The sequence below is a fragment of the Phacochoerus africanus genome, chromosome 15 (assembly GCF_016906955.1).
Source record: "Phacochoerus africanus isolate WHEZ1 chromosome 15, ROS_Pafr_v1, whole genome shotgun sequence".
NCBI lineage: Eukaryota > Metazoa > Chordata > Mammalia > Artiodactyla > Suidae > Phacochoerus > Phacochoerus africanus.
In genome coordinates, this window is record NC_062558.1 from 53947463 (window position 1) to 53963220 (window position 15758).

The window sequence follows — 15758 nt, forward strand, 5'->3', positions numbered from 1 at the left end:
TGCCTGTTTAAATCTTCCTACCATTTTTTGATGGTTTTTTTTTTTTTTTTGGTATTGAGCTGAAGAAGGTGTATATAAATTTTGGAGATTAATCCCTTGTCAGTCGATTCACTTGCAAAGATTTTTTTCCCATTCTGCGGATTGTCTTTTCATTATGTTTAGTGTTTCCTTTTCTTTATTGAACTTAGAAAATAGGAGTTATTTAAAGAATAGAATTAGCAATGATTAAATAGCACAGACTAGAGAACTGCAGTAGCAATCTGCACCTAACTCAATGTGTTTTTCCATGAGGAAATGGCTCATTATGTTTACTTTTGTTTAATGTGTGTGTGTGTTTGTGCAGTTTTAACCTAAAACCTGAATACTGTTGTAGATCAAACATTGCACTTTTAAAAAAGGAAATATTTGTAGAAGAAAATAGAGCCATTAGCATTCTCCAGCTTATAATGGATTAAGAATTAAAGAGAAAAGATAAAGTCCTCTGAGAAAAAAAATCCTCATTAGAATTAAGTTGCTTTCTTCTCAGTAAATTAATAAATACAAATATTTTTTTTCTCATTAGGTAAGGACATTTATCCTAGAACACTTGAGTAATTTCATGGATCATTTGGGGCTCTCGGCAGTCCAAAATGGAAGCAAGAGGAGTTCCCATTGTGGCTTAGTGGTAACAAACCTGACTAGAATCCATGAGGATGCAGGTTCGATCCCTGACCCCACTCAGTGGGCTAAGGATCCAGTAATGCCGCAAGCAGTGTAGGTTGTAGATGTGGCTCACATCTGGAGTTGCTGTGGCTGTGGCTGTGGCATAGGTCAGAAGCTGCAGCTCCAGCTCAACCCCTAACCTGGGAAGGTTCATATGCTGCAGATGCACCCCCCCCCAAAAAAAAGGAAGCAAAAAAGGTACCAATCAAAGCATTTTGAATTTAACAATCTCTTAGAAAGAGTTGGTTTGTCATATTTTAAACACGGGTAAGGATGTGTATCTTATTCTTCTCTCTCTTCCCCACTGTAGCTTGTAAAGTGCTCTACACAAAATAGTCATTCAATTCACCTCTCTTGACTGCCCATTTGCCATGATTGCACAAAGCTCACTGTGGTCTGTATCATTTAAGATATCTGAAGTCAATGATATATGTCTTCATATTCCCAGTGTTTCATAGCTAGATTGAATCACATCATGAATTAATAAAGGCTTCTGGATTTCTTATAGGAATAGTTGTTAAAGACATTCTAATTAGAATATTTGTAGAGCTCCTTTATGAGTATGGTGTTGTGATAGACATAAAATGATTCATCAAGGAGATTCATAGTTCTTTGAGAATAATATTTAAACATAACATGTTTTAATTTACCAAAAAACCACAAAACCAAGATAGTTCTGTAAATTATTCTTGAAAGATGCCTTTCTATTACAGTTACAAGTCCACTTTCAAGAATTCCTGAAAGATGGCATGCTTCCCCTTTAAGCCTGTTCTATGACCCTTGCTCCCTATATTCTGCTTAAATTAATATTCTGGTGGTGTGAGTAGTAGACTCACAGGAAGCCTAAAACAGCAGTGATTCTCTGACCGCCAATCAAAGAGTGACTTCAGACACTAAGATGAGTCACCACCTGTGCAGTCCCTACTAGCCACAGCATGTGGGTGGAGCAGGGTCCCCACCTCCTTCCCTCAAGAAGCTCCACTGCCTACTGGTTCTTGATCCTTAAATGTGCTTCCTGAGATAGTTGTGTTGTTAATGCTGTTGTAATTAACATTAGCATAAATGGTTATGTGACACTTCAGCACATTTGGCATTGAATAAAGCTAATAAATGTCAATAGAAATGATATTAAATCCATTCTAGTTTTTCTTTAGATTTACTTTATTTCATTTTATTTTAAATTGAACTATAGTTAATACAATATTGAATTAGTTACAAGTGTACAGAAAAGTGATTCAGTTATACATACATATATTTTTTCAGATTCTTTTCCTTTATATGTCAGTACAAGATTCTGAGTCTAGCTTCCTGTGCTATACAGTAGGTCCTTGTTGTTTCTCTTTTTTTAGATACAGTAGTATGTATATGTTAATCCTTGAGAAGTACATAGTTCCTCTGTAATTTGCTGCCTGCTGGTGTTCAGATTCTTTACTCCACTTTTAAAGGGAGGATTAAAAGGTGGTGTGCATAACACAAAGGTGGAGAGAATGCAGAGCTAGAATTAGCAAATTTAAATAAAAGTTTCTCCTAAGTCTATGGATCACAAACATTTTAGTGAGGCAGGGGCAAAAGAGGGAAGAAGTAAATTGTTTCTGAGATGAGAACATTCCATCTGAATGGAAGCCACAGATGAAATTACCCAGAAACGCACAATGCAACTTGCTTCTATTTACAGCTAGAAACAATTGTGTTCACAATTCTGTCTCTCTGAACATTCGCTGAATTATATAAATGAGACAGCTGCAGTGCACTGGCCTACAAGACAATGGATACAGAGAAGGCAGGCAGGGATAGAGACAATCAGTGCAATTAAAGGAAGGTCAAAGATTTGTGTCCAAAAAAAGGGAGCAACAAGCTTTTGCCTAAAAATAGTGGGAACCTCCTATTAGTATCTGTGTCTACCATGTAATTTCTAGAAAATATCCTATAATCAAAGTCAAAGGAGTATTCAGAACTGGGAAAGACTTGAGTAATGAGAGACTAGAAACATGCAAGAAATATGAAAAGAATGGAAATATAAATAGTGGAAAAGCCATGGACACATTGTGTTGTGGTTCCAGAGATGATAGATTTTTATATATTTAACACCTGCTCCCAAATCACCCTGGATTCACCCTAATCATTTCTTCATCCTGACCCTAATAGTTCTTCTGGGCTTCATTCCTTTTTTTTTTTTTTCCTCTGCACCCACAGCATATGGAGGTTCCCAAGCTAGGGGTCTAATTGGAGCTGTAGCCACCGGCCTACGCCAGAGCCACAGCAACGTGGGATCTGAGCCACGTCTGCAACCTACACCACAGCTCACGGCAACACCGGATCCTTAACCCACTGAGCGAGGCCAGGGATCGAACCCACCACCTCATGGTTCCTAGTCAGATTCGTTTCCATTAAGCCATGATGGGAACTCCTTCATTCCTTTTTGCATTGCATGTTTTCATGCATTTCTATGAAAAGTTAATAGATCATTCTTTATCTCTAGAAAAGCATTCAAAAGATAGTTTTCAATGATTTAAAAGCATTTAAAGGATTTAGATCTTACAAATCTAAAGCCTTAACTTATAACTAGTTATTTTCAACATGATCATGAATAAAAATAATGTTAGACATATACTTTCAGTGAGTCTGACAGAGATAGCAGAATTCTTAAAAACAAATCCCATGGATTTTATATTGTTCTACCTCCAGTGTTAACTAAGGGTAGCACTCAATAATCTTTAGTGAATCAAATTTAAATGCTAAGAAAGAAAGGAAATGAAAAAACTGAGCATTTGTAGAACTCTTTTTTAAACTCACCATCCAGTAGACCAAAAGTTTGGGGAATTTTCTGTAATTTTCATCAAGGAAAAAGGTGTTATTTATATTTTCATTGAATTACACAGCAACATAGATCTAAAATGATGGGATTTAGGACCATCTGAATAATCCCCAAGTCATTTAACACTTTATAGTATATTATTTATATATGAATTAAAAATAATTTTTTTGGCCATGCTCACAGCATGTGGAATTTCCTGAGCCAGGAATCAAACCCATACCACAGCAGTAGCCAGAGCCACTGCAGTGACAATACCAGATCCTTAATCTGCTGTGACACAAGAAAACTCCAATATAAATTTTTATAATATAGATTACAGCTTTGTTACAAGAACAGAAGAAGCTCATATGGTAAAAATGCTTACACATTGGAGTACAGCATATATCATAAAGAAAAGAGGCAAAACTTTGAGTCATTCTTTCCACAAATAATTTGAAGAACTATTCTGTTTGAGTGTCTATCAATTTATAGAATGCATTTTGAAGCAATGAGTAAAGATGACCACCAGAAGAGTAAGATTAGGTAAAGGAAAACAATCAAAAGTCCAGGGACTGAGCACTGTGACATTTGAATATTTAGAAACAATGAGGGGAAATCTGCAAAGACAGGTCCACAGAATAAAACTCAGGGGAATATGATGTTCTAGAAGCCTAGTGAAGATAGTCTTTTAAGGAGAGATAAGTGTTGTTGAACCTAAGTTCCTGTGCCCGACGCAAGGTGAAGCCACACAAACCTAAACAATTGTGTTTGGAGCAGAGAAAGGTCCATCGCAAGGGCTGAGCAAGGAGAACTGGCAGCTCATACCCAAAACACCTGAACTGCCCAGTGGTTTTTAGGGAAGGTTTTTCAAGGGCACAATTGAGAGTGAGGGCTGCTGGATGCATGACTTTTTTTGATTGGTTGGTGGTAAGGTAACAGGGTGGTGTTTCTTGAATCTCAGTCATCAACCTTCTGCTTCCAACCAGTCTGGATTCTGTGTGCTTGTGGTCAATATGTAGTCACCATCCTTCACCTTGGCAGGGGCCTTAGTTCTTGTAGAAGAATTCAAAGGTTTGTGTCAGATTATTATACATATATTCCTTAAGAAGGAACTAGGACACTGCTTTATAGCTGAAGTATTGTTTCTGGACTGCTTTTCCTTTGTTTCTGTGTTCCCTCATCTGCCAAACCAGTAATTATTTGATACGCCCTTTGGAACTTAAGGAAAGTCTAGGAGGCTGAAACTTTTTTTCCTACAAATAAGAATCAGGGGACATGGAAGGGCTTTTTTCTCTGGGAGGGCCCCATAGGATCTTACTCAGTTTCATAAGATATACTGTTTAAATGCATCATGTATTGGTAAGTCAGGTATGATGATAGAGGAAAATCGACTATTGAATTACAACACAGGTATTATGGTGACCATGAAAACAGCAGTTTAATGGAAAGAAAATCTGGGAGTTCCCTTCATGGCTCAGTGGTTAACAAACCTGACTGGTATCCATGAGGATGCCGGTTCAATCCCTGGCCTCGCTCGGTGGGTTAAGGATCTGGCATTGTCATGAGCTGTGGTGTAGGTCACAGACATGGCTTGGATCCTGCATTGCTGTGGCTGTGGTGTAGGCCAGCGGTTGTAGCTCTGATTAGGCCCCTAGCCTGTGAATTTCCATATGCCGTGGATGCAGCCCTAAAAAGAAAAAAAAATCACTAAATCAATTGGTACTTCATAATAGTTTTGATTTGCATTTCTCTAATAATTACCAATGTTGAGCATTTTTTCATGTGTTTTTTGGCCATCTGTGTGTCTTCTTTGGGGAAATATTTATTTAGATCTTCTGTCCACTTTTGATTGGATTGTTTATTTTTTTGATATTGAGCTTCATGAGGTGTTTGTATGTTTTGGAGATGAATCCCTTGTTGGTCACCTCACTTGCAAAAATTTTCTCCCATTCTGTGGGTTTTCTTTTTGTTTTGTTTATAGTTTCTTTTTCTGTGTAAAAGACTTTAAGTTTAATTAGGTCCCATTTGGTTATTTTTGTTTTTATTTTCATTACTCTAGAGGTGGATCTAAGAAGATGTGGTTTACATCAGAGAGTGTTCAGCCTATGCTTTCTTCTAAGAGTTGTATAGTATCTGATCTTATATTTAGGTCTTTCATTCACTTTGAGTTTATTTTTGTGTATCATGTCAGAGAGTGTTCTGATTTCATTCGTTTACATGTCGCTGCCCACTTTTTCCAGCACCACTTATTAAAGAGACTTTTTTTTTCTCCAATGTATGTTCTTGCTTCCTTTGTCATAGATTAGCTGACCATAGGTGTGTGGCTTTATTTCTGGGCTTTCTATCCTGTTCTATGAGGTACCACTTTAAACAGCCAGGATAGCCATCATCAAAATGTCTACAAAAAAATAAATGCTGGAGAGGGTGCAGAGAAAAGGGAACCCTCTCACACTGTTGGTAGAAGTGTCAGCTGAGCTATGGAAAACGGTATGGAGTTTCCTTAGAAAACTGAAAATAGAATACCATATGATCCAGCATTCCCACTCCTGGACATCTATCCAAAGAAAACCATAATTCAAAAAGATAACATATACCCCAATAATCACTTCAGCACTATTTACAATAGCTAAGACATGGAAACAATCTAGATGTCCATCAACAGAGGAATGGATAAAAAAGATGTGGTACATATATAGAATGGAATATTACTCAGCCATAAAAAAGAATGAAATAATGCCATTTGAAGCAACATAGATGGACCTAGAAATTATCATACTAAGTGAAGTTACTTACATGTGGAACCTGAAAAAAGGATACAATTGAACTTATTTGCAGAATAGAAACAGATTCACAGACTTTGAAAACAAACTTATGGTTACCAAAGGGGACAGGTGGTGGGGGTGAGGATGTACTGGGGGTTTGGGATTGGCATATGCATACTGAGGTATATGGAATGATTGGCCAGCAGGGACCTTCCATGTAGCATAGAGAACTCTACCCAATACTCTATGATAATATATGTGAGAAAATAATCTGAAAGAGAATGGATATATGTGTATATGTATAACTGAATCACTTTGTTATATAGCAAAAATGATCACAACATTGTAAATCAACTGTACTTCAATAAAACTTTTTAAAAAATGAAAAAAAAAGAAAATCAATTATGACGTAATCAAGAAAGAGGAGTTGGAGAAATAAAACATCATAACCCTAATAACGCTTTCATGAAGTTTTATTTCAGGGATGAGGGTAGGTGGGAGACACAAATGAAACAAAGGCTGAAGGGACTGTGTTATCTTCGTTTTTAGGTGAAAAGATATTGCAGTGTGTTTTTATGCTGATAGCAGTGACTCAGCAGGGAAAGACAATTTGATGATGCATAGAGAGAAAAGGATGAAGTGATGACCTTAAGTAGGAGATGTGTTAACAATTTAAAAGTGCAAAGATTGGCTCCAGATAGGAATAAAGCTCTTTAGCCCAGGTACAAGAGGATTGGCATCAATCCAGGTGCTAGGTGTGGTCCAGCAGCAGAGCCTAAGGAAGTGTTCTTCTCATGGAGGCTTTTCACAATGAAATAAGAATGGAGTCACCAACTTCTATAGCTCCTGCTATGCTTCAGGCACTATTCTAAGAGCTATATTTTTATTAGCTTTTCAAAATCCTGTTAACAACCTTGTGAGGCGAGTATTATTATTATTATTCTCAGTTTATAGATAAGAAAACCAAGACAGAGAAGTAAATTACCTTTCCTGAAGTTAGACAGCTAGTCAGTGACAGCCACCTAGGAAAAAAGAGGTGATGGATGAGAAAAGCATACGAAGATTGCAGGGTATACTGAGGGCTTCTGTGAAGTTAGAGACTGTGATTACTGTGTAATTTACTGTGATAGAAAATAATTTAGTCACGGACCAACCACTTTCTATATGTTTCACACTGGGTATAAATCTTAATTTGACTTTTTTCATTTGTAAAAACATAGATAAGTTTTAAAAGTAACAACACACGTTAATTGATTAGGTTCTCAATTCATATGACCTTTCTTGTTACTTTTATCTGTGGTAGTGTTTTCATCTGTCATTTCAGTTCCGACAGCCTTGCCCTTGCCAGTTATGGCTTTTGACTTTTATTGGCCAAAAGCCCAAAACGTGCTCGACTCCTGAGGTTAAGCATTTCTCTTTTAGCATATATTTCAGGAGTGGAATTTTGTTTTCATGGCTTTTCCACAAGAAGGTTTTCATCCTCTTCTGCCTTTCGGGATAAATTTGTTCTCAGGCCCCCACTGGATCAGGGGCCACAGAATTTTAGCTGGATTGAACTCCAAGCCTGTGGAGGGGCCTGACATAATTTTAAAGACCTTTTCGCTCCTGGCTCCAGATCTCAGCAGAGCACTGTGTGCAAGTGACATTCCTCAGATGGCAGAACCTGGCTCTCTGCCTCTCTACCTCATGTGAGATGCTCTTGCTCTGAGCTGGCTTATTCACACTCTGGTGGAGTTTCAAGTCTCACTGAGAAGTAGGCACAATTCTTTATTTACTGTTCTTAACAATCTTGCAAGATGAACATTATTATTCTTCTCACGTTTAAGGTGTGTAGCAATATAGTATAAAATTCATAGTAATAAGGATTATTAATATTCTCCATTTGGGTTTGGGAGGGGTGCAGTGATACTGGCTTTGTTAAATAGATCCAGGAGCCAAGTTTGTTATAAAAATGACAAGAGAAAAAAAAATCCCAACAACTGTTCATTGACATTTTGGCAACTCTTAAAGTGATTCTGGGAAAAGAATATTTGTGTTATCCCAGTGAAAAATAAAACAGAGTAAAAGCAAAAATATAAGATCTTCTTTAACCTCTGTAGCTCATCTGAAGGGGAGGCAACTAACTTATTCAGCTTGACATTTAAACCTCATTCATGTAATTGAAGGTTAATTTCTTAAATTATTTGTAGAATTACAGAGCCATCATTTGGCAGTAAAGTTATCTAGTTTATTGTAGTCACCTTGGTTCAAAACTCATTCATTACTATTCTTCCATATATACTATCAAATCATTCAAGTAACTATTGACTTTAAAGATATACTCTATGTTCGATATTGATGAAAATTTAATCTGAATGTGTCACTTAATCCCCCCTGCTGTATTATAAATAACACCAACGCAGTTGCAAAACAAAGATAATATTTAAGAACTTGTTTCTTATGCAATAGCTTAGAAGCAAAGAGTGGGAAGTGGAGAGCAAACATCTGAGTTTGAAATCCAACCCTGACACATATGTGCTCTGTGACTTCTAGCAAGTTACTTTACTTGTATGTGCCTCCATTTTTTTTTTTTTTATTTTCCCACTGTACAGCAAGGGGGTCAGGTTATCCTTACATATATACATTACAATTACATTTTTCCCCCAGCCTTTCTTCTGTTGCAACATGAGTATCTAGACAAAGTTCTCTATGCTATTCAGCAGGATCTCCTTGTAAATCTATTCTAAGTTGTGTCTGATAAGCCCAAGCTCCCGATCCCTCCCACTCCCTCCCCCCTCCCATCAGGCAGCCACAAGTCTCTTCTCCAAGTCCATGATTTTCTTTTCTGTGGAGATGTTCATTTGTGCTGGATATTAGATTCCAGTTATAAGTGATATCATGTGGTATTTGTCTTTGTCTTTCTGGCTCATTTCACTCAGTATGAGATTCTCTAGCTCCATCCACGTTGCTGCAAATGGCATTATGTCATTCTTTTTTTTATGGCTGAGTAGTATTCCATTGTGTATATAGACCACATCTTCCGAATCCAATCATCTGTCAATGGACATTTGGGTTGTTTCCATGTCTTGGCTATTGTGAATAGTGCTGCAATGAACATGCGGGTGCATGTGTCTCTTTTAAGTAGAGTTTTGTCCGGATAGATGCCCAAGAGTGGGATTGCGGGGTCATATGGAAGTTCTATGTATAGATTTCTAAGGTATCTCCAAACTGTTCTCCATAGTGGCTGTACCAGTTTACATTCCCACCAACAGTGCAGGAGGGTTTCCTTTTCTCCACAGCCCCGCCAGCACTTGTTATTTGTGGATTTATTAATGATGGCCATTCTGACTGGTGTGAGGTGATATCTCATGGTAGTTTTGATTTGCATTTCTCTTATCACCAGTGATGTTGAGCATTTTTTCATGTGTTTGCTGGCCATCTGTATATCTTCTTTGGAGAAATGTCTCTTCAGGTCTTTTGCCCATTTTTCCATTGATTGATTGGCTTTTTTGCTGTTGGGTTGTATAAGTTGTTTATATATTTTAGAGATTAAGCCCTTGTCGGTTGCATCATTTGAAACTATTTTCTCCCATTCTGTAAGTTGTCTTTTTGTTTTCTTTTGGGTTTCCTTTGCTGTGCAAAAGCTTTTCAGTTTGATGAGGTCCCATGGGTTTATTTTTGCTCTAATTTCTATTGCTTTGGGAGACTGACCTGAGAAAATATTCATGATGGCAATAAATAATCATCTATCAATTATCACCTTAAATGTCAATGGACTGAATGCCCCAATCAAAAGACACAGAGTGGCTGAGTGGATAAAAAGGCAAAAACCTTCAATATGCTGCCTACAAGAAACTCACCTTAGGACAAAAGATACATATAGATTGAAAGTGAAAGGGTGGGGAAAAATATTTCACGCCAATAGACATGACAGAAAAGCAGGAGTCGCAATGCTCGTATCAGACAAAATAGACTTTAAAACAAAAGACATAAAGAAAGACAAAGAAGGACACTACCTAATGATTAAGGGATCCATCCAAGGAGAGGATGTTACTATCGTCAACATATATGCCCCAAATACAGGAGCACCCAGATACATACAACAAATATTAACAGACAGAAAGGGAGATATGGATGAGAATACAATCATAGTAGGAGACCTTAATACCCGCCTCCATTTTCTAAACTGTCAAATAAGAAAAAGGATTGCTCCTACTTCAGAGAATCACTAAGAGAATTAAAAGAGTAACATACCTAAAGCATTCAAAACACTCCCTGCCCACAATAAGTACTTAATAAGACTTAGCTCATTCTTAAAAATAATTATTATGTTCCTTAATTATTAGTATTTCATTATACATCCCAGAACCTGCCACATTCTCATGTTTGATGACTATGAGTCAAATGTGGAAGAGGGTAGAAGGGAGCTGACATCAGCTAGATAGCACAGAACCCCTATGGTCAAGGGCTCACAGACTGATGTTGGAAGGGCACATCAGGATTTAGATCCAAATTGTGTCTCTTTGGGGCAAATCACCAATGATGTGGCAGCAAGTATGTCCTCGGGTACTCTTTCCTGCTTCACAGCATCTGTGGAATGGGGGGGGGCAGTGGGCAGGCATGGGGATGGAGAGTGAGAGGGTAGCTCTAAAGACTGCTAGAGAGATTGTAGAAAGTCAAGGGTAAGCTTCCATTAAAAAAATAGTATATTGTGGTGCTTATAATAAAATATATAGTCATAGTATTATCAATAGTATTGTATTATTTTTAAAATGCAGAATAGATTGTGAAATATAAGTAAGAGTGAATTAAACATGTATCTGTACAGTTTACCAATTCAAATGATTACCCATATAAGCACCATCCAGGTCAAGAAATAGAATACTGCCAGCACCCAAGTAGCACTGCCACCACATGCCCTGCCCAACCACAGCACCATCATTGCTCTTTAAATGGACCCTTATCCTTCACCTTGGTCTTGATCATGTTGTGGCTTTTGGGGGGTATGTTTTAATGATTAGTTATACACTACTAGATTAGTTTTGCCTGTTTTTAAACTACATGTGGATGACTCATACCATTTATTCATTTCGTTTCTTGATTCTTTTCAACATTATGTTTATTTTCTATCCAGAATGATTGGTTGGTTGGTTTGTTTATTTGGGGATTTTTTTTAGGGATAAAGTTGTCATGTACAAGGCTAATAAAGGTTTATTACAAAGACAGCTTGGTGCATATAAGTGAGATTTTCTCTCATGTGTACAAATAGAGATAGGGAAAATATACCATAGAATGTGCCTGTGTTCAATTTTATTAGATAGTGCCAAATAATCTTCCAAAGTAATTTTACCAAATACCAACAATTTTGAATAGTTTCATTGGTCCACATATCAACAGGATGATGTGTTTTAGACTTTGTAATTTTACGTGATCTATTGAGATATTTATGGTTTCTTGCTGTGGTTTTAATTTATTAATCATAAGTTAACAATTATTTTGATTGAAATTATTTTGGTGAAATGTCCACTCAATCTTTTTGCTTAATTTTTGTTTTGTGTTGCTTGGTTGTTGTTTTTTTTAATTGGTTTGTGAGGGTTCTTTGTACAGTTTGGAATTAGTTTTTGTCAAGTAATATGTGTTGCAAATATCATCTTTCACTCAATAGTTCATTTTTTGCTCTATTAATGCTGTCTTTTTGATAAAGAGAAGCTGTTGAACTAAAAGTGGTTGAGCTCAAGGTGGTTGACTTTGTCAAGTTATTATTTTATGGTTCATTTCCTTATGTCTTGTCCTAGATAAGAAATCTACAACATCAAATATTTTCTAATATTAACTTCTAGAATATTTATAATTTTGGTTTTAACATTTTTCCCTTTGTGATGGAGGTTTTTCAAAATTTTATTATGGATAATTTCAATTATAGAGGGAAACTTGAAATAATTTTGCAATGAATACCTTTCATTTAGATTCTACATTAACATATTATTATATGTGTTTTATCAGGTACCCATCCAATCCATCGTTTTACCCCATAATCTATTAATCATCCTCTTTTTTTTTCCTTTTTTACAGCCACACCTGTGGCATATAGAAGTTCCAAGGCTAGGTTCCCAGGTTGAATCAGAGCTGCAGCTCCTGACCTACATGATAGCCACAGCAACACTAGAGTGGAGTCACATCTGTGACTTATACTGCAGCTTGTGAGAACGCCAGATCCTTAACCCACTGAGCAAAGCCTGGGATCAAACCCGCATCTTTACAGAGACTGCATCAGGTTCTTAACCTGCTGAGCTACAATGGGAACTCCTAATCATCCTCTTACATGATACATTTCACAGTAAATTGCAGAGAGCCAAAGCCCTCCTCATAGCATTCATATCATCAACTTGTGTTCAATATTTGTTTAGTTTTTTACTTAGGAGGGAAATTTAACTTAAGTGAAATGAATAAGTCTGACATATTCATCCACTGAATTTTGAAAAATATGTAACCTCCTAAATTCAAATTTCTATCAAAGATGTAAAATATTGCCATCTTGTTAAGAAAGTATCATATTCCTTTCCAGTCAATTCCTGAGCCTTAAAAAAAAAAACTGAAAAAAATGCTATTCTTATATTGTTTACCATAGATTAATTTTGACTGTTCTGGAGCTTTGTATAAATGGAATTAAATAAGATGAATATGTATCCTTTAGCAAATCTTCTTTTGATATTCACTTACTGATGTTCTGTGCATCAGTAGTTATTTCTTCATATTGCTGAAAGGCATTCTGTCCTGTGACTATGCCACAGTCTACTATTTCTGGCACTATCTATCCTTTTGAGTAGTTCTGAATTACATATGAGACCATTTATCTACTGTCTTCGGAACCTACTTAATATTCCATGTAGTGCAGATCTGATGGCAATGGCTTTTACCCTCATGTTTGAAAGATATTCTTTCTGGGTATAGAATCTAGTTTGATTTTTTTTTCCCATTACTTCAGAGACTCTGTTACTTTCTATACTGGGTTTCATAGTTTCTGACAAGAAGTCTCTTACAACTATCATTGCTCCTTTGTATGTAATGTCTTTTTTTTTCTCTCTCTCTCTGCTTATTTTAAGCTTCTTTACCTTATCATGTTTTTATATTTTTTTTAATTTTATGACAACCTTTATGCCAAAGTGGCTCTAGTAGTACCAGAGAGTTTGAATATTGTTTCATGTATAGTGAAATGGATAAAAGCAGTATTTCTAGTTAATGTATTTTTAGGTATTGTTAGGTAATGTGATTTTAAATATGTGAGTTAAAATGCAATAAATATTGTTGAACTTATTTACAAAACAGAAACAGACTCATAGTGATAGAAAACAAACTTAAAGTTGCCAAAAGGGGCGGGGGGTAAATTACAAGTTTGGGATTAGCAGATAGAAACTACCATATATAAAGTAGATAACAAAGTCCTACTCTATAGCACAGGGAACTATACTCAATATCTTGTAATGAACTATAATGTAAAACAAAAATATAATAAGTATTAAAAATGTTTTACTATTTTATCTATTTTGAAAATCTTATATATTCAGAATTTTAGGGGAGTTTTTTTTAGGGAGGACCACTTTATTTTTAATAGTAAACAAAACTCCATTTGCAACGTACTAAACCGTCCATTGACTTTTTCACAGTCTAAAATATAAAACTTCTGACTTAAATAGAAGTTTTATATTTAACCTTAAATATTCTAAAATCCATGACAACTTTGGATTTCTTTTTTTCTTTTTTCTTTTTTTTTTTTTGTCTTTTTAGGGCCACATTCATGGCATATGGAGATTCCCAGGCAAGAGGATGAATTGGAGCTGTAGCTGCCAGCCTATACCACAACCACAGCAAAGTGGGCTTTGAGCTATCTGTGACTGCACCACAGCTCATGGCAATGCTGGATCCTTAATCCACTGAGCAAGGCCAGGGATCAAATCCACGTCCTCATGGATACCAGTCGAGTTTGTTAACCACTGAGCCACAACGGGAACTCCAACTTTGGAATTTTAATCTTTCCTGATGCTATGAAATAGTGCAAACTTTGATTGATGGTCAAATTCCTAATTTTTTGTGTTCAGCCATTTTTCTTGATCTTACTCTCTGATTCCATACATTCCAGGGTGTTCAATGGATTGTAATAAACTTCCACGATAAAGGGAAATTTCTTGCTTATTGTTTGCCTGAAATCTTGGCTTGTGTTCATCTTTATAAACAAAAATATGCTCCCAAAATGCCTACAAGTTGAGCTGTTAAAACTCCCTTAAAGATCTTATTTGCCAATGGTTCCATAGTATGGGCCATCCTAAGGCACATATACATAGGGATGCACATCTTTATCATGTTTTGAACAACAGATTATTATGTGACTTGGGGTATTTTTCTTTGTACTTCTCTTCCTGAGCTTTTCTAAGCATTTTGTTTCTGTACGTTTACAAATTTCATCAAATTTGCAAAACAGTGGAAGAGTGCTGGTATCTTTCAAATGATGCAAGGGACATGGCAATTGACAACTCTAAAAACAATTCTCAATCAATGATGTATGGAACTTGGTGGAAAATTCCAGTTTCCCTGTCTCCTGAGGAAGTTCAGCACTGTTCCCAAGACTCTGCAGTGAGGCTGAGCTGCATTTGCCCTGAGCAGTAATCAGCTGCTTACCATAACCCATATCAACTCTGTTCCCTTCCCTGGCTCATAGCCTTACACCCTGAGGTCACTTCCTGTCAGAGTTTGGTTTCCCAGGAAACAAACTCTGGGACTCTGACATTTCATACAAAGGAGGCTTATTGGAGAGTACTTTCTCCAACTATGAAGAAAGATCAAGCAGGATTAGGCAGAGAGAAAAAATCAGCCTTACTACAATCGCAGCAGAGGCCCCAGATGACCCCACAGGGAACTCTGGAGTTAGAACACCCTTCAGAATTTTCCCACATTAAGGCAAGATGGCAGGCCTTCATATCCTTTGCAGAAACCAGTAATTGTACGTGGGCTGCTGCCAGGAAGTGGGATGACTTTGCATGAGGAGCTCATTCTACCTGAGGACCAATTCTGAAGAGGAACTTAACCTGAGAGCCAACTTCAACCACATTCATAGGTGTCCTGGAGTGCCTGTGTCACTCATAAAGGCAGAACACAGGCTGCCAATACAGTATCCCCTCACCTGCCAATAAACTACTTGCACTCAAATCTGACTCTACAGTCAGCTTCTGTGGAAAACCAACGAAGGCACAAGGTATCCATTTCTCTGCCATCCACTGTGGTGGATGGTGAAGGTGAAGATCTCATTCATCTCTACTAAGACTCACATAAAGGGTACTCTTTTTTTTCCCCCTTTGGTCTTTCTAGAGCCATACCTTGGACATATGAAGGTTCCCACACTAGGGGTCCGGTCAGAGCTGCAGCTGCTGGCCTGTGCCACAGCCATAGCAACTTGGGTTCTGAGCCTTGTCTCTGACCTACACCACAGCTCACAGCAATGCTGATCCTTACCCCACTGATGGAGGCCA

At 37.0% G+C, this 15758-nt stretch overlaps 1 pseudogene; it reads right to left on the bottom strand.

Annotated features, from left to right (window-relative positions):
• Nucleotides 1-14315: 14315 nt before the first annotated feature.
• On the bottom strand, nt 14316-14556 carry LOC125116154 (protein CEBPZOS-like; annotated as a pseudogene).
• Between the last annotated feature and the right edge of the window lie 1202 nt (nt 14557-15758).